At 49.0% G+C, this 22,391-nt stretch overlaps 1 long non-coding RNA gene and 1 pseudogene across 3 annotated transcripts; one reads left to right on the top strand and one right to left on the bottom strand.

Annotated features, from left to right (window-relative positions):
• Positions 1-311: 311 nt before the first annotated feature.
• LOC310923602 (T-cell surface glycoprotein CD1a-like) lies at positions 312-7,652 on the bottom strand (annotated as a pseudogene). The gene is made up of 6 exons: positions 7,607-7,652; positions 6,172-6,432; positions 5,384-5,636; positions 5,005-5,289; positions 4,789-4,885; positions 312-629 (listed from the first exon to the last, which is right to left on the bottom strand). The product of its transcript is annotated as a T-cell surface glycoprotein CD1a-like (transcript).
• A 749-nt stretch (positions 7,653-8,401) lies between these two features.
• On the top strand, positions 8,402-11,942 carry LOC310923604. Of its 2 annotated transcripts, none has more exons than XR_014592648.1 (3): positions 8,402-9,428; positions 10,269-10,485; positions 10,648-11,942. It is a non-coding gene; the product is annotated as an uncharacterized lncRNA (long non-coding RNA). The 2 variants fall into 2 exon arrangements; XR_014592649.1 differs by having other exon boundaries at positions 8,402-9,442.
• The last annotated feature ends 10,449 nt before the right edge of the window (positions 11,943-22,391 follow it).

Genomic DNA, 22,391 nt, shown 5'->3' with positions numbered 1-22,391 from the left:
GAGTCAAGACAAAGATCTCTAGCAGTGTGCTTTTTGCATGGTGGAGCTGCTACCTAGAGCCCCATAAGCATCTCCTGTGGAAAAGCCACTGGCGGAGGATTCGGGCTAAGCAGTCAGACTCACATCACACACGCCGTGGCTAGGCTCAGCAAAGAGAGGCAAGAAGGGCCTTTTTGTACGATGAATTCCAGCAAGGTTTTTTCCAGCACCCTAAAGGGATCAGCGATAAAAAGACCTGGCCATGTGCTGTGCACAGGCCTAAATAGGGATCAGGAACCAATGGTCTAAGGGCACGGGGGTGCTACTAAGAGCAGGGCAGGGCTCAGTGATCTAGAGAGGGGACAGGAGCGGACACTGGGATACCACCACCAATAGGGAAGCAGGGAAAAGAGAAACTACCAGGACCGGGGGAATGGGCACACAAGAAACTGGGGCAAAGCACCCAGGAAGCGCCATTCTTTCAGCCTAGGCAGGCAAGACTCTATGCTGCGTCCTTCCAAGGCAGGAGCCTGGCAATTGCCCCAAGGGGTTCCAGGGACTCCACAAGAGAGCAAAGACTTACTGCTCTGTGGGCAACCAGGCCTCAAATGATGAACTCTTGGCTCTCCCATGCAGCCTCATTCCCCTTCCTGCAAAGGCTATGTGTGAGCTGTGATGGCACTCAGAGAGTTCACCCCTACAGAGCTGCTGCTGCTGCTGCTGCTGCAACCCCTGCACCGACCTACGTGCCCATAAATCTTACCGCAGCTGATGGGAGGGAGAGCTCACCTGTGCTTCCGCCACCAAAATACCCAAGCAGAGGCTGTGGCCACAAGAAGCAGCACCACAATGCTGATGCTGATGGCGGGGAGCGGCGGGATTTGGGGGGTCCCGGGGCCGGCACGGGGGTTCCCCGCGGCCCGGCCTGGCCCTGCCGGCACCAGGAAATCGCCGCCGCCGTCCTCTCGTGCCCGGAGCCCCGGCAGGACGCCGGCGCAGCGCCGGCTGCGGGCGGAGCAGGAGCGGCTCCTGCCGCCCGGAGCGCTCCCGGTCCCGATCGCGACCGCAACGCCGCCGCGCCCTCAGCCCGGGCCCCGAACCCCCCGGCCCCGATCCGCCGGCCCTGGCGGGAGCAGGGCCGTGAGGGGACAGCGGGGCGGGGCTCGCGGAGCCGAGCTGGGATTGGCGGGGCCGGCGCTGCCTCCGCTTGTGATTGGTTGGGCTCACCTGGCCGGCGCTTCCTCAACAGGGATTGGCGGGGCCGGCGCTGCATCCGCTTGTGATTGGCTGAGCTGGCCGGCCCTGGGGCATAAATAGCGCCCTGAGGGGGCGGGGGGGGGGCGGGGTCAGTCCGGCGGCGGGACGGGGAGCGGCGTTTGGAGCTGCGCGGTCGGTCGGCTGGGAGGAGCGCCGCTGCGCCGGGACGGGATGTCCGCAGCTGCCGGCCCGGGGAGCGAGGGTGAGCACGGACGCGACTCCCGCGTCCGCCTGCGCCAGTGTCTGGGGGCCGCCGGTGTCCTGGGGCAGTGGCGCCAGCCGTACCCAGGGCGGCCGGAGGCCTGGTGCGGGGCCTGGTGCGGCGCAGGACGACCGGCTGTGGCTACCAGGGGCCGGCGAGAAGCGCTTCTGTAGTTTCTGGATTTAAAGCAGTGTTTACAGGATCAGAAATAAAGCAGCAGTTTTTGCAGTTTTTCTTATTTTATTTTGCTTTTATTAGAAGTAACTATGTTTTTCATATTTATTGCATCTTTTCATTATTTTGCTTGTTTCAATGCATTAAATTTTGGCTCGTGGTTTTTTTTTTGTTTTGTTTTTTTTTTTTTTTTTTGTTGGGTTTTTTTTCTTTGTTTGTTTGTTTGGGTTTTTGTTTCTTTCTTTGTTTTTCTTTTTGGTGTGTTTTTTTTTTGGTTTTTTTTTTTTTTGTTTGTTTGTTTTTTTTTTTTTTTCTAAATATCTGACGTTAATTCAGTAAAGGTTGTAGGGCTAGGGCTGAAACAGCAGTTGTGAGCCCAGTAGAGACAGAAAGCCCCAGGATGTGGAATAAAGCCCTTGGCACTAGAGGCACGCCCAAAACAGTGTGGAACGGTGGAAATGCTGGGGCTGGAGGGTTCTCCCCACGGGAGAAGGGGATGGCGCTGCAGCTCAGGGCCTGCAGGAGATGCCTGGCAGGTTACCAGCCCTTGCCCCGTGGTACCCAGCAGAGGCTGAGGCTGTGGGGGCTCGGAGGGCTCCAGGGCCTGAGAATCAACCCGTGGACACCTTTTGGGATGAGGGAGCAGGGGCCCAGTGGCTCTTTCCAGCCCCTGGTGCTGCCTGGGGGAGCTGAGGGGGCTTTTGGACAAGTGCTGGGCTGAGACCCAGGGGAAGGGGGGAGATACATGTTGGCCTTCGGGCTTCAAGTGTCCCCAAGGTTGAGAACCCAGGAGGGTGGGTGATACAACTCCTAAAGACATTGAAGTGATGACAATGACTGACTTGTGGCCTTCTCAACAGCCCCGGGCTGCAGTGAGAAGCAGTAGCAGTTTTAGCTGCAGGCAGTGGGAAGCTGAGGAGCTGGAGCTGAGACAGCAGAGCTGGAGGAGACACAAAGATGGTAGGCTTTGGGGTAAAACCCCTGGGGGGCTGCTCTGGGGAATATGGAGCCGGGACGGGACCTGCGGGCTGGAGCTGAAATCGCTGTAAGGGCTGGGGTAGGGACTGGAGAGCTGTTGCTGCAGTAAGGATTAGCAGGTTGAGGCTTGAATATGGGAACAGGAGCTGAGCTGAAACAACACAGAGCTAGAGCAAAAATAAAAAAATCATACTCTGAGAACCAGAAGCAGCATTTTGTGCCACTGCTGGGAAGATGTGGAGACAGAAGTGGAATAGAAGAGCTGGCAGTGAAATAAAGCTTGTGGGACTGAAGCTGAAATCACTGGGCACTGCAGTGCTGCAATTGCAGTCACTGTTCAAAGGGGATAGTGAATGTAGACCTGGGAAGCGACTGTGAAATGGGACATGTGCCCAGGGGTTGGTAATGGAATAAAGATTAATGGAATGGAGGTGGAATACCGTTTCTAGAGCTGAAGCTGAAACCGCACAACTAGAGACAAAAAAAGGACCCTGTTGTCTCAACCTGCAGCAGCTACACCTGGCAGAGACAGGCAGAAAAACGCACGCAGAGCTGGAAGAACTGTGCTGGACTTGAAATAAAGCTTGCGGGTCGAGAGCTGAAATCACTGGGGCTGGGAAGGGGACTCTGCAGGGCTCCAGCTGAAATCGCTGCAGCGGTGGCATAGAGACTGCCAAGGCCATAGAAACTCCAGGGCTGACATAGAGCCTGTATCATTGCTGTGCTGAAATCATTGTAGGCCTGTGATATTGATGTTGGGGCTGGGTCTTGAGGCTGAAATTGGGAGGAGAGGGGTGTACAGATGAAAAGGGATTGCTCTAAGATGGCTCCTTAGAAGCTGGCGCTGCTGGGATATTGCCTGGCTCTGGGTGTGGCACTAAAGGGCTGGGGCTGAAATCACAGTGGGGCTGGGATATTGACTGCAGGGTGAGCATAGACACTGTAGGGCTCAGAGCTGAATTGTTACCGGGCTGGTGCCAAGATGAAGATCCTGCCTATTTAAAGCAGGACAAGATTCAGGCTGCGGAGGTGGAGAAACACACACGTAGGGCTGGATGAAGAAGAACCCAGCTGGCCGTGAAATAAAGCTTGTGGGTTAAGAGCTATAACCACTGGGGCTGGGAAGGGCTTTCTAGAACTCCACTTGAAATCACCAGAGGGTGGGATAGACATTGTTAATGGCATAGGAACTATAGGACGGGTGTAAAGACTGTAGGATTTGTGTGCTGAAATCTCTGTAGGCCTGTGATATTGATGTTTGCACTGCCTATTGTGACTGAAAATGGAACAGGATCACTAGACCTGAAAAGGGGAATGGAAGATTGCACCAGAAATCCCAGGCTTGCACAGATATTGTCTGGGCCTGTGATAGCCACTGTAGGGCTGCTGCTGAAATCACTGTGGGGCTGCAATTGTGAGTGGTAATGGAAAGAAACCGCAGAGCTGAGAAAGGAACTGAGAGGTGCATGGTGAAATGATGAAAGGGCTGGCATAGTGACTGTGGGGCAGGGATGGGGACTCTAGGGCTGCAGCTGAAAAGGACGGTGCGGCTGGGATATTGACTCTGGAGTGGACTTAGTGATGATATTCAAATCAGCTGAATTGTTGCAGAGCTGGAGCCGAGACAAAGATCTCTAGCAGTGTGCTTTTTGCATGGTGGAGCTGCTACCTAGAGCCCCATAAACATCTCCTGTGGAAAAGCCACTCGCGGAGGATTCGGGCTAAGCAGTCAGACTCACATCACACATGCCGTGGCTAGGCTCAGCAAAGAGAGGCAAGAAGGGACTGTTGTTATGATAAATTCCAGCAAGGTTTGTTCCAGCACACCAGAGGGTTCAGGGACAGAAAGACCTGGCCATGTGCTGTGCACGGGCCTAAATAGGGATCAGGAACCAATGGTCTAAGGGCACGGGAGTGGTCCAAAGAGCAGGGCAGGGGTCAGTGATCTAGAGAGGGGATGGGGGTTCCAGGGACTCCACGAGAGAGTAGAAGAGTTGTTGCTCTGTGGGCAAACAGGCCTCACATGATAAATTCTTGGCTCTCTCATGCACCCTCATTACCCTTCCTGCAAAGGCTATGTGTGAGCTCTGATGGCACTCAGGGGCTTAACCCCTACAGAGCTGCTGCTGCTGCTGCAACCCCTGCACTGACCTACATGCCCATAAATCTTACCGCAGGTGATGGGAGGGAGAGCTCACCTGTGCTTCCGCCACCAAAATACCCAAGCAGAGGCTGTGGCCACAAGAAGCAGCACCGCAATGGTGATGCTGATGGTAGGGGATGTGCTGTGCTTTGCTGGGACAGGGAGGGAAGAGGGCGACTGTGTGAGGGTGACAGCGCCCATCAGGTGCTGCCCCTCACAGGGCCAGTGGCTGTCATCTGCAGCCTGCACCCCATGTCTGAATGGAACCTACCCCACGGGATGAGAAGGCTGTGGGCGCCCAGGCTCTGGTGGCTCACACGGCTGACACAGCTGTGCCCAGCACGGGGGGCCACGGCCAGGACACTGCAGAGCTGGTGGGTGAGGTCAGCCTTGGGCAGGATGGGGCTGCTGTTAAACGCCGGGCCCGGAGGCACCTCCTGGCCGTCCCGCAGCCAGGCCACGCTGATGGGATTGGGGTGGAAGCCGCTGGCGTGGCAAACAGGCAGCAGCCGCTCTAGCCTGGGGCTGTGCGCAACGACCGTGGCCACAGGCAGCTCTGGGGAATGAGAGCAATAGCGTGGGGCAAGTTCTGTGGGGCAGGGCTGGGCCCCAGCGTGGGGGTAGCTCTTGCAGGGTCACGGTGGGCTCACCTTGTCTCTCCAAAATTGCCATCCCATACCTCTTCAGCCTGAGGAAGTTGCTCTGCATATCCACATGGAGACAAAGTGCTCCATGAGCACTCTGACCTCTGCTTCTTGAGGCTCTTGCTGATCAGCTCTGCCACCTGTGATGGCTGCCATGACCCCCAGTGCTGTCTATCTACCTCAAAATCAGCGAGGTCTCTGCCACCCCAACTGACATTCAGCAAGCCCTGCCTTGTCGTATTGGGCTGCAGCACAGAACCTGCACAGAACTGCACCAGCAATGGCTCTGTCAAGGGAAAAGCCAGTGGAGAGGTCCCCTGAGTGTGTGGGACATGGATGGCATGAACTGGGGTTTGGCTGATGGCACATACAGGGATGGAGTGGAAAGCAGGGTGCAATGGCCAGCAGGGGGTCACACCATGCTTCAGGAGACCCCAGACACCCTGCAAGCCTACAGAAGCCTCTTAAGAATAGAGTAGATACTGGTGTGCGGTGCTTCTTTAAAAAGAATTCTGTCCTCCAAAAGATTTGCCCCCAGTTTTCTCTTTCGTGATTCTGGCTGTGTCAATCCTGCAGTTCCAGGAAATTTGGTGGCAGCTTTCTGACACGCAGAGGGGTTCCTTGTGCCACATGGCAGGAGCTCTGAGGGGCATTTTTGGTCTGCTGCCCTGCCCAACCCTGCTAGTCATATGCCCCAGCAGCTGCAGGGTTTCAGGAGCTCTTGCACCCGATGAGACATCAGATGCCATCCTGCTGAGGAGGAGGGCTCTGGCAGGGCTCCTTCCTCTACTCACACTGCTCTTCTGTCTGCTGAACTGTGGCGTGCACAAATTGGATGATATTGCACAAACTGATTTTGTACTGGGACGTGATCTTTTCCCCATCACCTTCAGCTGCAGCCTGGCTGGCCCGGGGCCAGTGGAAGCAGATGCTCCAGTGGGCAGGATGCACTGCTAAGATGCATATGTCCCCTACGAGTGCCACGCATGACACCTCAGCAGACCCGATGTTGGCAAAGAGGCCACTCAGGAGCTACTGGATAACCTGCAACTCTGCTAGGAGGGAGGATGGAGACAGGAAAGGGTGCAGGAAGGAGATGACTGGAGGTGCTAAAGGGGAAATGGCAAATGGAGGTGCTGGCAGGGGAACATGGGATTCAGATCAGATAGTAAGAAATTAATTTTCTGTGTGAGGGATAGATAAACACTGCCATATGTTACCCAAACGTATGGTGGAGCCCCATCCCTGGAAACGTTCAAGGCCAGGTTTTTTGGAGCTCTCAGCAGGGAAGGTGTCCCTGCCCATGGCAGAGGGCTTGGACTGAATGGCCTTTAAAGGTCCTTTTCACCCCAAAATCATTCTGTGCTTCTATGATTCTATGCTCTTCACCCTCCTCAGAGTTGCTTTCTTGTTTGACTTCACGCTCTTTTTGATTCTCTGTTTTACTTTCAACAATGGTTGTCTGCTGCAGATTTTAGCCATTTTATCCCCTCCCTCCCAGCTAGAGCTGCTGTCTGACTGCGAGAACAGCACCCTTGCTGCTTATTTGGGGTGATGGTTCCCCCCAGGAGAAGCACCTGTGCCAGGACCTGTGTCTGCCAAAGACCTGGACATGGTACGCAGGATAGAGGATGCTTGATAGGAAAGAGCATTTTTGTCCAGGCTTGGGGCTCCCTGATAGGGCCAGAACACCAGCCCAGCCCAGAGATCAATCCTGCCTTTCTGTGGCTGATGCTGCCTGCCCTGGAAGCATAAAGTCTCACGGGCTTGTGGTAAAAATCTCTGTGTGACAGCAGTGCCTGAAACACCGTTTAGCAGATGCAGCTCCCTAATAAATTAGGGGCTGCTCTAAGGGGCCCTCAGCACCCTGTGGATCTCAGATTTGCCTGGCACCCATGGGCTCCCTGCAGGGGGAGGACATCTTGCAGGCAAACTCAAGCCTCAAGGCCTCTTTTGGCACCACTCTTGTTTCTTCTACCCGTGTGCCCAAGGCTCTGTGTTGGAGCTGGTGGGACAGAAGTCCTGAGCTGGAGGCAGGAAGAGAGAGGGTGGGCAGGGACAAAGCATGCTTGGCTGGTGCATGGTGGGAGGTCACCCTCTGATGCTGGGAATTATCTGCTCCCCCATACGGCCCAGTGGCCTGGCCGTGCCTCCCCTGAGTGAACTTGTGGGGTCCTGTGACAGGGCGGGGGATGAGAACGGTTGAGGTGAGCCAGGGCTCCCACTTACCCTCTGGGTCTGCCCACATCCCAGGGAGGAGGATCGGGAGAAAGAGGAGGAGGAGGAGGAGATGGGGCTGCACGGTGCACGCGGCAAGGCTGAAGCAGCAGCAGCAGCAGCGGCTGCGGGATCTCAAGCTTCAGGCCAGCGCAGCAGTCACTGCGGCGGCTCTCCACCAATTGGAGAATCGGTGTATGAGGGAGGGGCCCAGAGCTCCCAAGCTGAAGGCTGGAGATGTGTGGGAGGGACAAAAGCGCCTCGCTCCTCACGGCCGGCCGCCGCCCGTCCCCGGTGCCCCCGGCTGAGGCGGAGAGCCCGGGCCCGCTGGAGCCCGGCCGGGCGGCGCCGCGGACACCGGCCCGTCGTGCGGCCCGCCGGAGGCGAGATGCCGCCGCCCTCCCGGGGTCGCGCCCGCCCGAGAGGCCTCCGGACGGCTCCGGCGCCCGCCGGCCCCGCTCCGCTCCGCGCCCGCCGCTCCCGCCGCACACACCGAGCCCTCGCCTGCGGCCGGGGCTGCAGAGCGAGCGGAGCCGAGCGCCGCTTGGCCGAGCGCGGCCGAACCGCGCCGGGTGGAGCCGAACCGAGGCGAGCCCGGCCCGAGCCCGCCGAGCCCGGCTGCAGGTAGGGAGGGGACCGTGGGCCGGGGCGCGCAGCCCCTCTCCTCTGAGGGGGAGCGGGGCAGGAAGGGCCGGGGGGGCTGCCGGGCTCGGCCGGGGCCGGGCCGCTGAGGTCTTTCCTTTTCCCGCAGCGTTCGTATCCAGGGACGGACGGAGCCTCCCTCGCCACCCACTCGGTGAGGTGAAGTCCAGTTCCTAGAAGCAGCTGCATGATGGTGCCCCTCAGCGTCGGTAAAGACACGAGGCAGAGAATAATTCAGCAGCTGCGGAACCATTTTGGATTGATTTTCACTCTCTTTTTCTTTAAATGAAAAGCAGAATGAGCTTTGGGAGTCAGGAAGTAAATTGATGCATTGATTTCATGCACAAGAGGGAAATTGGTGAATACGGGGAAATGATGTTGAAGCAATCAGATAACACAGTGGAAAACAGCTTCACCAACAGCTCTGACCTTCACTGGTGATTCTGAGCCAGCTTTCTGGGGGCATCTCAGCAGGAAGGGCTGAATCCTGTTTGAGCAAATAGGAATCCTACTGCCCTCCTGCCAGATAAAGTGATCTCAAAGGCTGGAATTCAAATTTTTTTTTTTTTAAGTGTCTTAGCAATTACAGTATCTCCAAGTCCTGGCTGCTTCTGAGGAGAATCTGCCAAGGCAGGGAAAGGTACTTGGGAATTCTGAATATTTATTTGTGCATGCTCCGAAAAATGTATTAAGTCAACTCGAGTGTAATACTTGAAAACCTGTGAATATTGCCAATGTGATAATTTAATGGTGTGGTTGTATTTTTATTTTAAAGAAAATGTTGTTTTTCTGTAATTTTTAGGGGATTATTATGAATTTTCTCTAGGCAGGTAGTACCACCTTGCTGTGCCTTGGTAAGAAACCCCTGGGTCCTTCAGCCAGTTCTGCTTTCATGGGCCTACTGTGTTAGAAAAACAATTTGTTTCTTTTCAATATTTGTCAGACCACCCACCCAAAACTTTTGCTTCCTTCTCCTGCTGTTATATATCTAGGTGTGACTTGTTTGAATCTCTTACAAACAACTTTTCTGGTTTAGCTTTCCTTTCTGCAGGATTTCTGTGGAGGAGAAAAGCCTCAGATGGGGAATGCTTGAAGATCTACCAGAAACATTTCAACACTGGGCAGAAGTTCTCAGAGAGAAGCTACTGTCGTCAAAGGCAGGCAGATGATTGCTGTAACTTCTGTCCGAGAGGTAAATTCATTCGGGTAAGGCTTTTCATTTCTTGTGTAGGTAATTTTTCAGTACGTAGCTGAAAAGACCAAGAAGTGTGCTGTTGTCTTAATCCATATCATAATCCATCAACAAAATACTAAAATATCTGCATCAGACAGGAGACAACTGCTTGGAAGAAGTTCGAAGTGAAACCGGACCTTTGCAAATATCTGTTCTTGTCCAATATACACTCCAGAAAGTGGATACATTCAAATCTTATTGTAGCGACAGGAGGGTCTTGTAATTTGCTGTATTCACAGGAGACATCAAAGCAATTACCAAATAGATTTTCTATACCTTTTGGTATTTGATAAAGGTCTGCGTTATATATGCAAGAATATAATTTTTAATGCCATTATGTATCACAATTCTTTTATTTTGAGGTGTAATTGATTAAAATTGTGATTTCTCAGGGGTTTTACAGTCAGGAGCTGTAATTTAACCAAAAGTGTGGTAAATTACAGATAGACCCCAAACTGCACGTTATCGGCTTATGATTAGTTTCCTTTGAATAGCAGATTATGAGACATATTGGTTTGTTATATATTGCCATTCAAAATATCCTAAATAACATAGGAATGTGATTACGGCCCCTCCATGCTTGTGCAACCGTGGACATCATCAGACCTAAAATAAACGCAAAATTTCTGCTCCTATTCATTTATGTATTAAAAGCTGTGAAGTACTTGTGTCCCCTCTGGAATAAATCCCTGTGTCACCTCGGAGCTGCTGCTTTGCAGTAGAGCTTGGACACATTTTGTTTCTTAATAACTAGAGATCCACCAGTGGATGATTCCCATAGGTTCTCCTATTTTGTAGGAGCTGCACGGCGAGGTCAGCATTCTGAGGGAGGCAAAGCAGCTAAAGGCAAGGAACGTGGAGCATCCGGGGGCTTCTCCCACCCGAGTTTCTCCTGGAGCGTGCTGCATGTCACGCAGGATGTTTAACCCGGCTTTGGGGCGTTCTCCTGCGGTCCCGGCTCTAACTGCTGCCCCTGAGCCGAGGCCTTGCTGTGTCCCAGCACTAAACCCGGCAGGTGGGTCCTGCTTTTCCAGCCCTTTAATTCCACGGGCAATCCCAGATTCCCGGAGCTCCCCTGGGCCCAGCCTGGACTCACTCCCTGGGAGCTGCACTTCAGTCTGCCTGAACCAAGGACCTCCTGTTTGAAACTTTATTCCTGCTGTTTTTCCTCTTGCAGGTAGTTGGCAAAAAAGGAGAGAGCCAGTAGGAAGTGAAGCCACAGGAAGGCCTTATCCCAGTGCAGGGTTCCCACTTTTCTCTCTGACTCCTGGAGAAATGCCTGAGCATGACCAGAGACTGTCCATTTGATTTCCAGCCCTTTCCAATAAATCGTTGCTTTCAGCTGGTTTGTGTTCCTGGTGTCATCCTCCTCCTCCTCCTCCTCCATGCATTTGTCAATGGAATTGCTGTCTTTTGCTGAGTTGCATTTTGTTTTTCCAGGAATTGTGGCTCTTTTGTTCCACTGAAACTTCGCAACTCTGCTGAGAGTTTCAGCTGTCAAATCCAAGTAAGATTGGAGTTCCTTTGGATTGTTACTCCCATAAATGAGAGATCCTTTTTCGAATAGGAGTAAACAGGCATGTTTAACTCCCTCTTCCCTTGAAAATCAGAGCAGAGGAAGCAGATTTGAAATCCTCATTCCATGGGCTTCCACCGACTTCCTGACCGTTCCAAAAGTTTTCAGCGTTAGAAATTTCCGGGCTTGTTTTGCAGGCAAGCTGGGAGTTAGATATTATTCCTTCCTTTTATTTGATGTTTAGCCTCTCTCTGATTTTAGTAAGTCAGCATTTATTTTTTCCTATTTTCCATCCAAGTTGGAATTTTGCTACTTCTTAGGGGACATTTCCAAGGAAATTTACCCAATTAATGTTGGTAAATCCGGAATTGTTCAGCGCCATATCCGCAGAATTCTGGGAATTCCCAGGAAAACTCGTTAAGTGTTTAATTGCCGTGATTCGTCTCTTTGTGAAGTTCAATTTGGTGCGTTTTTTATTATATAAGTTCCATTAAAACTTAAATCCCGGCCTAGTTGCTGTCCCTTGGACACAAGGGGGTGGTTCTTTCCTGCCTTGGCACATGTGGATGTTCATCCAAAGTGAACTTCCCGATAAAACAGAATTCGTTTCCAAGCAAAACTGGGATTTGTCTAGAAAACCTTATTTTCTGGGAGGCACTGGGTTTGTTTTCCCTATCCCTGCATAATCCAGGATGCTCCCAGAGCTGTGGTAGTCAGTGGCATAAAGGGGAAAGCTGTGTTTATTTAGTTTCATATTTTATTTTAATTATTATTTTCCTTTTTACTTTTTGATTTTTGTATTTTTTATGTTAAATATTGTATTGTGGTTAATGTTTTCATGGGGTTTTTTTTTGTTTTGTATTTTTAAAATGATTTGGGTTTATTTCTTTTATTTTTATATTTTTGTTCTGTTATTTACTTTTTAGTTTTTATTTTTCTTTATTACTATTTAAAATCCTAATTACTCTTAATTTTTTCATTTTTCAATTTATGGATATTTTAGATTTTACTTTCGTGATATTTTTTATTTTAAACAATTTATTATATTTTTAATTTATTTTAAATTTTATTTCTTTTTTACTCTTTTGAGGTTTTTTTTTTCAACTTTTATTTTATTTGTTTTATATTAATTTTTTTTTCATGTTTTCTTTATTCCGTTTTTTTTTTTATCCTACTCTTTTTTTCCCCTGAGCACGTGGAAAGTTGGCTGTGGGCAAGGAAGGAGTTGAGAAATGACCTCCCTCTCCGCTGGACGTCTGGATATAATCAAGAGCGCAGTTAGCAAAACTCCTCTGTATTTTCTGCTGAATTAAAAAACCTGAACGGAGAAGGCTGTGAACACCGTGGTGCCTTTCTTTTCCTTTCAAACCCTAAACAGGTCTCCTTCTCCCCGTGCACAGTATTGCCAGCAGTGACTCAATGCCGAGGTGTATTTCAGAGGCAGCGATAAAACTGTGCGGACATTTTATTTTGTAACTCTCCGAACCCCCTTGTTTATTAGCCAAGAAATCCAAAATTCAGAAAAAAACAAACAAACAAACAAACAAAAAAAACAAAACCCACAAACAACCCCCCCCCCCCAAAGCACGCAGAAAGAGAAAATGTGCCCATAATATTTTAATAAAGATTAAATATTTACCCCTTAGAAAACCAGGGTCATTCAATTCTAATTAACTGTGGTTCTGATCTGTTAGGTTAATGAATACATATGTTTAAAATATCAAGAAGAAAACACACACAAAAAAATAAATACATATATATAAGCAAGAAAAGGAGAACTATAAAATATGAAAAGTAATATCAATAAATCCACTCTATATTTTTACATGTTTCCTATATTATAATATGTAAAATATACCTACTATAATGTACATATCATAGATAAATTGTAATGATTAATAGAAATATCAAAATAAGAAATAAAAGAAATATTGAAGTGTAGCCTAAAATGAAGGCTTTTTTGGTTTTGGCTTGGTTGATGGCGGGGTTCTCGTAGTTGTTTTGGTTGGGGGTCTTTTGGGGCCTTTATTTTCGGGGATGTTTGGAAGGGGAATTTTGGCCACGTTCTTTTCTGTCTCCGCTCCCTACGGCGGCGCTGCCACCGTGTGGACACAGAGCGGTACTGCAGCTCTCCCCACCCGAGGCGTGTAGCAGCCCCGGGCTGTGATCTGTAAGGCAATGCTGCCATCCTGTGGATAAAAAGCGATACTGCAACGCTCCGCCGTGCCCGTCCCCGCGGGCCCGCAGCAGCCCCGAGCTGTGAGCTCACGGGCAGTGCTGCCGCCCGAGCGCCGAACGTTCACGGCCAAAAAGGTGGGAAAAAATGCAAGGACCCCGGGCGCGTGGCAGCCGGCTCCCTGCGCGCGACCTGGACCACGGAGACGCCCGGGAGCGATTTTTCCGCGGCGTACGCAGGTGCGCGGACACGGGATGGGGGCTGAGCGGCGCCACGGCAGTGTTCGGGCAGGCGATGTGGTCAGGGGCCTGTGCGAGCAGCCGAGGGGGACATTTGGGGGGGTGCCACAACCAAGATGGCGGCGCGGCTCGGGGCGCTTGACCTTCTAAAGATGGCGGCGAAAAGGGCGGGAAAATGAGAGGACCCTATGTGTGTCTAGTTGACTGCCTGCACAAAACCCCGACCACGGCGCCGCCCGGGGGAAATTTTCTGTGCTTTCTCCAGATGTAGGGACACGGGCTGTGGATTCAGCCGCGCAGCAGCCGGGTTAAGGTTAGTGGATTTAGTCAGGCGTCTATGTTAAACACCGACGGGGGCCTTAAGCGTGCCACAACCAAGATGGCGTCTCGACCAGAATTGGCTTCAGCCACAACTAAGATGGCGGCAGGGAGGGGCGAAAATGACGTAATGCTTCTCGCAACCGAAAAGAGCCCGGGGGGGGTGACGAGAACGACCGAGTGTTGCCGAACAGCCGAGAAGAGCCGACGGCTGAGGGAAAGCGCCGAGTTTCCCCGAAGAGCCGAAGCCAGCCGAGTTGCCCCGAACGTCGCTCCCCAGGACCCTGATTTTGGAATGCTTTATGGAATTAGCCGAGCAGCTTTTACTTCTGAGGTTTCCATAGAGAGGAAATGAGCTGTTCCATAGATTTATTTTTCGCAATGCGTTTTGAAATTATACCAGAATCTCCGCTCTCCCGTCAGACCCCGTGTCCCCGAGTTTTGAGGTTTCTCGTAAAGATTTTTCTGCCTATGCTGGAAACAGATTCCCCGGCACCACGGGGAGCGGCAGGATTTGGGGGGTCCCGGGGCCGGCACGGGGGTTCCCCGCGGCCCGGCCCGGCCCTGCCGGCACCAGGAAATCGCCGTCGCCGTCCTCTCGTGCCCGGAGCCCCGGCAGGACGCCGGCGCAGCGCCGGCTGCGGGCGGAGCAGGAGCGGCTCCTGCCGCCCGCAGCGCTCCCGGTCCCGATCGCGACCGCCCTGGCGGGAGCGGGGACATGAGGGGACAGCGGGGGGGGGCTCGCGGAGCCGAGCTGGGATTGGCGGGGCCGGCGCTGCCTCCGCTTGTGATTGGTTGGGCTCACCTGGCCGGCGCTTCCTCAACAGGGATTGTCGGGGCCGGCGCTGCATCCGCTTGTGATTGGCTGAGCTGGCCGGCCCTGGGGCATAAATAGCGCCCTGAGGGGACGGGGAGCGGCGTTTGGAGCTGCGCGGTCGGTCGATCGGCAGGAGCGCCGCTGCGCCGGGACGGGATGTCCGCAGCTGCCGGCCCGGGGAGCGAGGGTGAGCACGGATGCGACTCCCGCGTCCGCCTGCGCCAGTGTCTGGGGGCCGGCGGTGTCCTGGGGCAGTGGCGCCAGCCGTACCAAGGGAGGCCGGAGGCCTGGTGCGGCGCAGGAGGACCGGCTGTAGCTAGCAGGGGCCCGGCGAGAAGCGCTTCTGTAGTTTCTGGATTTAAAGCAGCGTTTAAAGGATCAGAAATAAAACCGCGTTTTTTGCATTTTTTGTTATTTTTTGCTTTTATTAGAAGTAACTATGTTTTTCATATTTATTGCATCTTTTCACTATTTTGCTTGTTTCAATGCACTATTTTTGGTTCAATTTTTTTTTCCCTGTTTTTTTCCCCATGGCAGTAAAATTCTCTAAAGCACTAAACTGGCTGCATAATGGCATTTTATCGGACAAAGTAATGCTACTTCTCCCAGCCAGCACTGCACCGTTCTTGGTGCAATTTTTCACTGTTTCCTGTAGCCCCAGAATCCGTGGCTGTCCCTCAGGGTTCTGAAGGAGTGCTGTATTTGGATTTTTCGTTTCAGGATCTAAACTGTGGCATCTGGGCTGTATTCTAGGAACCCTGGAAAAGCAAGTTCTTATTCGTGAGGACCCATTAACTCTTGACAGTCGAGCTGTCTTGCAAGAGGTGCTGCAAAGGGTGAGATATCTTTTTTTTGTAATCATCTCTGTGAAACCTTAATATGCTTAAACAGTTTCTGCGGAACAGATGATTTCACCCAGAGCATTGCAGAGCATTGTAACACATACTGGACTGCTTCATGTAATCGGTATCTTTATTTTTCCCAATGCGTTTTGAAATGATACCAGGATCTCTCCTCTCCCCTCGGACCCGGCTCGGCTGAGCTGTGAGGGGCGGGGCCGGCCCAGGGAGAAGGGCGGGGCCGCGGGCGATGGTCCCGCCCCCATCTCGGGCAGGGCGGGCGCTGGGCGGGCTCGGGGCGGGGGCGGGGCTGGGCAGGGCCGGGGTTCTCGGTGTTTGGGTTTTGTCTGGGCTTGTCAGCCAAGTCATAAACAAGCCAACTCGGCTCCTGAACTCTCCAATGAATGTTTAAAATGCTTCCACAGAAAGACAAGTTAAGAGTGATTCCAAAGGAATGTTTGTAAATGAAGGGTAACGATTTCTGGGGAATTTCCTTGGGAATTATGAACCTCATGCATACGGACTTTCGGGGGTGGAATCCCCGTTCCAGCCTCGGGCACCTGCAGGAGAAGAGGGGTCCTTATCCACAGCAAGGGAAGCCCGGTGCCCCATCGTGTCAGGTGCAGACAATGAACCGTCCCGGGAATGAACAGCAAGTCCCCTCTGCCCTCAGCCTCGGAGTGGCAGCAGCTGCAGGTGAGAGATGCCACAGGATGGGGAGGGGAGAGAGCAGCCCCAGGTGTGAGCTGGGAACAGTGAGGGGGGACAGAGCAGGCACAGGTGGGGCTGTGATGGATAACGATGGGGCGGTTCCAGCCGGGGGCTGTTTAAAAGGGGAGCCTCAGCTCAGCTGAGTATCGAGCTGTGAGGAGTGAGGAATTTATCCTGAGGTTCTGGGTGTGATTCATGGAGAGACTACAAGAGCATTTGGATTTGGAGCATTTCCTCGGCAAGCGCCGAGGGACAAACCTTTGTGCCAAACAGGTAAATAACCCAGTGCGGGTTTATTGGGGGGACTTTTTTCCTTTTCAGCTTCGTCTCACCAATCCCTCCCCGGTGCTCCCAGAAGAAAAAGGAGTTATGGAGACAAAAGGAGTTCAAATTGATGGAAGAAACTCCTTTTTTCTGTTGTTATCCGTGTTTAAAGTGGCGAGGTTTTCTTTTCAGCTGAAATTTTAATTAATAGTGGCCCTTCTATGTGGCTTCTTTTCAATATGAGGTTCTTAGGTGGTGTGTCGTGTTTTGTCTGTCTTTTTTGGTATTATTTATTGTGAGTAATTTGGGTTTTGAGTGAAGGTAACCTCATGTGTGAGTTTGTTTGTATTTGAGGTAGAACTAATTTAAGTAGCTTTTTTAAAGAGACTTCTGAAATGTGTTATTGGGGTTTTGTGTGTTGTATGGAGGGATTCAGGTTGGGTAGGGCTGGTTTTTTTTCTGTTTGGTGGTTTTTAATGATTTATTGTGTAGCTTTATTCTCTTTGTAGGTGGTGTGATGACGGATATGTGGTGTATTTATTTCATGTTCGGTTTCATAGCTCACATGATCAGAGTATTTTTGAACTGAGTTTTGTTACTGAGTTGTTTTTGGGGGATATTGTGTTTTTCAAGAGTTTGTTTTCTAAGGTTTACAGTGGTGTAATTGGCTGTGGTGTGAGGTATAGGGGAGGTTTTTATTTATTTAGCGGTGGCTTTAATCATGGCAATGGTGTTGTGTTTGTTTTAGTGGGTTTGAGTCAGTGTGATGTAGTTCATTTTTTAGGGTTTCTTAATATTTATAATTAGATTATTGTTTTATGGGATTTGTTTATTTAGCATGCTTGACTACAGTGTATGTTTTATAATTTTGGATAATTTAGGGGATATTGTTTGTAGCCAAATGGATCTTTTGGTTTTGTGTGTATTTATAGGTGATCTGTTTGTTTTGGTGGTTCTGAGGTATTATGGGTTCATTGAGTTAGGAATAATTGGTTTTGGTACTGTTAATTGAAGTATATTTGTGCTGTTTTTATTCTTGTGGATTGATTTGTTTGTTGTTGTGGTTTAGGGTAAACCTGAGAGGAAACTTTTGAATAGGGTTTTTTTTAGAGAGTAAACCAAAATGGTCTCTCTTTTAAATTGGTTTGTGAAAGAATTTCTTTAGGAAGAAATGGAAAAAACTATTTATTTAACAAACAAAGTGGTCATAAGCATAAAGAATAAATAACAAAAAATAATAAAACACTTTGTTTTTCTGAAAGGAGATGGTAAATTCAGCAAGTCCTTGCTGTGGGCTGTAGCTCAGCTCCTTTGGTCTCTTATCCGCTGTTCTGGTGTTGATAAAATGCTGAGGTCCAGGCCCCGTGGCTGCAGGTGCAGCTCTCGGTGCTTCTCTGGGTTTTTCAGTCTGCAGCAGGTTTAATGAACTCAAAGAAAAAGGGGAAATAATCAGTGCAGGGAACTTCTCTGCCCTAAAACTAACTAAGAGCGAAGGAGATCTGTGTGCTGCAGTCTGTCTGTGCTTGGGCTGAATACAGTGGACAGGGAATGCACAGGAGTGACCACTGTTTTCTTAAAACAGGCTGCGTGCTTTTTATTTCCTTGCTTTGCTCTCAAAATCAGTCTGAAAGGTACTGAAGGCGTTTTTGAAGTAGTTATTTTGAATTTTTGAGGGGTTTTGGTGTTTAAATTATTTATTTTGGAGGAAGTTTGTTTGAAGTTTTTGCTTAGTTATAATGAAATTATTTTATTTTTAATTAGAAGTTTTATTGCAGTTAAAGGTAGAGGCTTTTTTTGTTCTGTTAGTAATAGAAAATTGGCTTTGATTTGGTATGTAGTGATGGGATTGGTGTATATGGTCTACATGTGTGGACTAAGGATTTAAAAGTCTGTGGTTTTGACGTACTAGGTTAATAAATTTCTATAGGTCAAGGAATATAGGTTTTCTAGTTTTTATGTGGTTAGAGGCAGGTATTTCAGTTGGGGGTGTTCTGGGTGTATATTTCAGAGTTTTTTGGGGAGAATGGAGATGGGGTTATTTTTATTATATTTGGAAAATGGACTAGGAATAATAAGAGTTGGCTTTTTTTTAATGGACTTTTGTTTGTGTTTTGTTTTCTAAAATGGATATATTTGTGTGGTCAGGGCAGTGGTGTTTCTGGTGCAACTCTGAGCATCCCTTATTGTTTGTGTGTTTCAGGTGGTCACTTGTCGCACACTGAGATCCTCTCACCCAACAGCCCTGCTGAGATCATCCGTGGATGTTTGGTTTTCTTTATGGCACCTGACTGAGACAGCAGGAATTTCCCTGAGGCAGAGACAGCCTTCCTTGGCCCCTGATGTGGATTCTCATCCCTGAACATCCCAGTGATAAGTGAAGGGCTCAAAGCCACAGAGGGGATGAAAGTGGGATGTGGGTTGGGAGTCACTGGGAGGGATTTTTGGGTCAGGTTTGGAGGTGGGGATGTCCAAGCTGTGACCCCTTTAGGGCACGTGAAGGGAAGGTCTCACAGTGCTGAGGTGTGCAGGGCAGAGCAGTCCCAGGGCATGTCTTGTCACTTGTCTGTTGTGCACTCTGTGTCTGTTGTGTGTTTTGTTTTGTGTGTCTTTTGCCTTAACCCTTCAAGGGGTCTTTTGGAGACCCCAGGCATCGTTCTTAATATCTCCCTGTTCCTTGGACAGGCACTGATATCATTGAACTTTGACTCAGGTGCTCAGACACACATCAGAATCCATCTCTCTTCACAACCTTTCAGACTGGTTCCTTTCCAGGTCTTGTTCTGAGCTGTATCAACAGCTGTGCATTGCCACCATCCATTCAGGCAGATTAGGTCTTCTAAAAGTGCACAGCTGAGTGAAGGATTCTGACCGTAGGATTCTCAGGCATCCGTCTCTGCATTTCTTGGGATCAGTGATCCCATTGGCATCTTCTTCCTGCAGGGTTCTCTGAGCCTGGTCAGCTCCCCATGGGTCTTACTCGGTCATCTCATTGCGAGTTCTCTCGGTCCTCAGGGTCATTTTTCTTGCCGAGATATTTCTGTCCCTGTTGTGTTCCCCCTTTTGTCCTGTCCTGTGTCACGGGTGTTGGTGTGTTTGGCCTGGAGCTGCTCTGCCTTGTGTTGGAGAAGGGAGACGCAGACACCATTAGGTCATCAGCAGAACTCACTTTATTCAAGCACAGTCTCAAGTTATATACTTTGCTTAATTAGCTCATACATATTGCAAAAGCCAAACTCCTGATTGGTAGTGACTACACAATAGTTTACTTCATGTTATATCAGCATATTGTAACAGTTGTATCGCCTTGTAGCATTTAGTTCCTCTTTTCTCATGATCTCAGTTTCTCTCCCTCATCCTCATGCTGGCCTTGTCCTAGCTTCTAGTTACAATATTAGTCTGAGAGCTATTGTGTCCCTTATCTTCTTCCCATTTCTCAGCTAGCCTCTCCACAGCCTTGTTGCTCAGTCTGGGTGTAGGGGGAATGGGACAAGTCCTGGGGACTTGAAATTTGTCATGTAGGGTGTAGTTGGGCTGTAGAGGGTATTCCTAGATTGACACAAAGTGTCTGGAATTGTCAAGTTCTCCTTGGTAAAAATCAATAGTAAGGACTGAAAACATGAGAGACTGGCAAGTTATACATACCAGAGACATGTTTTTCTTTTTCTTTTTTTTTTTCTTTTTTTTTTTTTTAATAGCTGTGAGACTTACATCTTGATTTTGAGACTCTCTTTTTTGTCCAACTTTTTTGTTAAAAAATCTTATTTTGAAGTGCCTCAACCAAGGAGATCCTGTTTGAAACTTTATCCCTGTTGCTTTTCCTCTTGCAGGTAGTTGGCAAAAAAGGATGGAGCCAGTAGGAAGCAAAGCCCCTGGAAGGCCTCATCCCAGTCCAGCTGTTGTTTTGTGTTCTTGAAAAGATTTTATATTTATTTTTTATTTTTAACTTTTTTTTAATATTACTTTTAGATTTTTTTGATTTTTATTTTATTTCCATGTTTTTATTGTATTATTAATTTTTATTCAATTTTTTTTTTTTTTTTTCATGTTTTCTTTGTTCCTTTTTTAAATACTATTTCTTACCCGGAGTACGTGGAAGTTGGACCCTAAAGGAGAGAAAAACCAGGAAAAGACTGACATCAAAGAACACTAAATTCATTTGTGCCACGCTTTAATAGAAATAGGATACAGGATAGCATGAATAAAGACCAAGCATTCTCTGTTTTCCAGGAGACTCCCATTCTCTGAACACTGACCACCCTTCTGGTGGATTTCTACACAGAAACCATTAACTTGTTTATTGTATTTCTCCCTCTATGTATTTTAATGTGGGGTTTTTTTGTTTGGTTTTTTTTAGTGGTTGTTTTTTTTTTGTTTTGTTTTGTTTTGTTTTGTTTTTTTGGTGGGTTTTTTTGTGGGGTTTTTTTTTTAATTTTTTTTTCCATACTCTTTCTTACCCTGTGTAGGTGGAAGTTTGGCTGTTGGTAAGAAAGAAGTTGAAAAATGACCTCCATGTCCATTGGAGGTCTGGATATAACTGAGAGTGCAGTTAGTGAAAAACCTCTGTATTTTCTGCTGAATTAAAACCTGAATGGAGAAAGCTGTGAACACTGTGGTGCCTTTTTTTCTTTTAGGTCTCATTTTCCCCATGCACAGTATTGCCAGCAGTAACTTGATGTCAAGGTGTATTTCAGAGACAGCAATAAAACTAAGTAGACATTTTAATTTGTAACTCTCTGAACTGCCTTGTTTATTAGCCAAGAAATCTAAAGCTAAGCAAACAAAAAAACCCCAAAACAAAGCCCCCCACAAACACCCCCCTCAAAAAGCAGGCAGAACTGGAAAATTATTTTATTATTTTATATTATTATTTTAATATCATTTTTATTATTATTAATTACTATTTTAATAAAGATTAAATATTTACCCCTTAGAAAACCAGGGTCATTCAATTCTAATTAACTGTGGTTCTGGTGTCTTAGGTTAATCAATTCATATGGTTTAAAATATTGTTTAAAATATCAAGAAGTAAATAAAAAAAAATACAAATACAAAAAAAAAAGGAAAATATAAGTAACAAGAGAACTATAAAATATGAAAGATAATATCAATAGATACACTATATATTACCTGTTCCATATATTATAATATGTAATGTATACCTAATATAATGTGCATGATATAATAGGTAAATTATAATAATATAAATAGGTAGGTAATATAAATAGATAAATTATAGTAGATAAATACATGATATAATGGAAATATCATAATAAGAAATAGAAGAAATATTTAAATATGGCCTAAAATGAAGACTTTTTTGGTTTTGGCTTGGTAGATGGTGGGATTCTCGTACTTGTTGCGGTTGGGGGTCTTTTGGGGCTTTTATTTTCGGGGATGTTTGGAAGGGGAATTTTGGCCACATTCTTTTCTGCCTCCGGTCCCTGCGACAGTGGTGCCACCGTGTGGAGAAAGAGCGGTACTGCAGCTCCCCCTTCCTGGCACCGGGCTGTGATCTGTGAGGCAATGCTGCCATCTCGTGGATAAAAAGCGGTACTGCAGTTCTCCCCCTTGCCCGTAGCAGCCCCGGGCTGTGAGCTCACGGGCAGTGCTGCCGCCCGAGGACCGAAAGATCACGGCCAAAAAAGGGGGAAAAAAAAATGAGGGGACGCAGGGCACGTGGCAGCCGGGTGCCTGCGCGCGATTCGGACCACGGAGCCCGGGAGCGATTTTTCCGCGGCATACGCAGGTGCGTGGACACGGGATGGGGGCTGAGCGGCGCCACGGCAGTGTTTGGGCAGTCGATGTTGTCAGGCGCTTGTGCGAGCAGCCGAGGGGGACATTTGGGGGGGGGTGCCACAACCAAGATGGCGGCGCGGCTCGCGGCGCTTGACCTTCTAAAGATGGCGGCGAAAAGGGCGGGAAAGAGAGAGGACCACCATGTGTGTCTAGTTGACTGCCTGCACAAAAATCCCGACCACGGCGCCGCCCGGAGACAATTTTCTGTGGCGTCTCCAGGTGTAGAGACACGGGCTGTGGTTTCA

This window comes from Zosterops lateralis (assembly GCF_965231275.1).
Source record: "Zosterops lateralis genome assembly, contig: HAP1_HAP1_SCAFFOLD_134, whole genome shotgun sequence".
In the NCBI taxonomy this organism is placed as follows: Eukaryota; Metazoa; Chordata; class Aves; order Passeriformes; family Zosteropidae; genus Zosterops; species Zosterops lateralis.
Note: the sequence above shows the minus strand (reverse complement) of the source record. Positions and strands in the feature narration are given on the sequence as shown.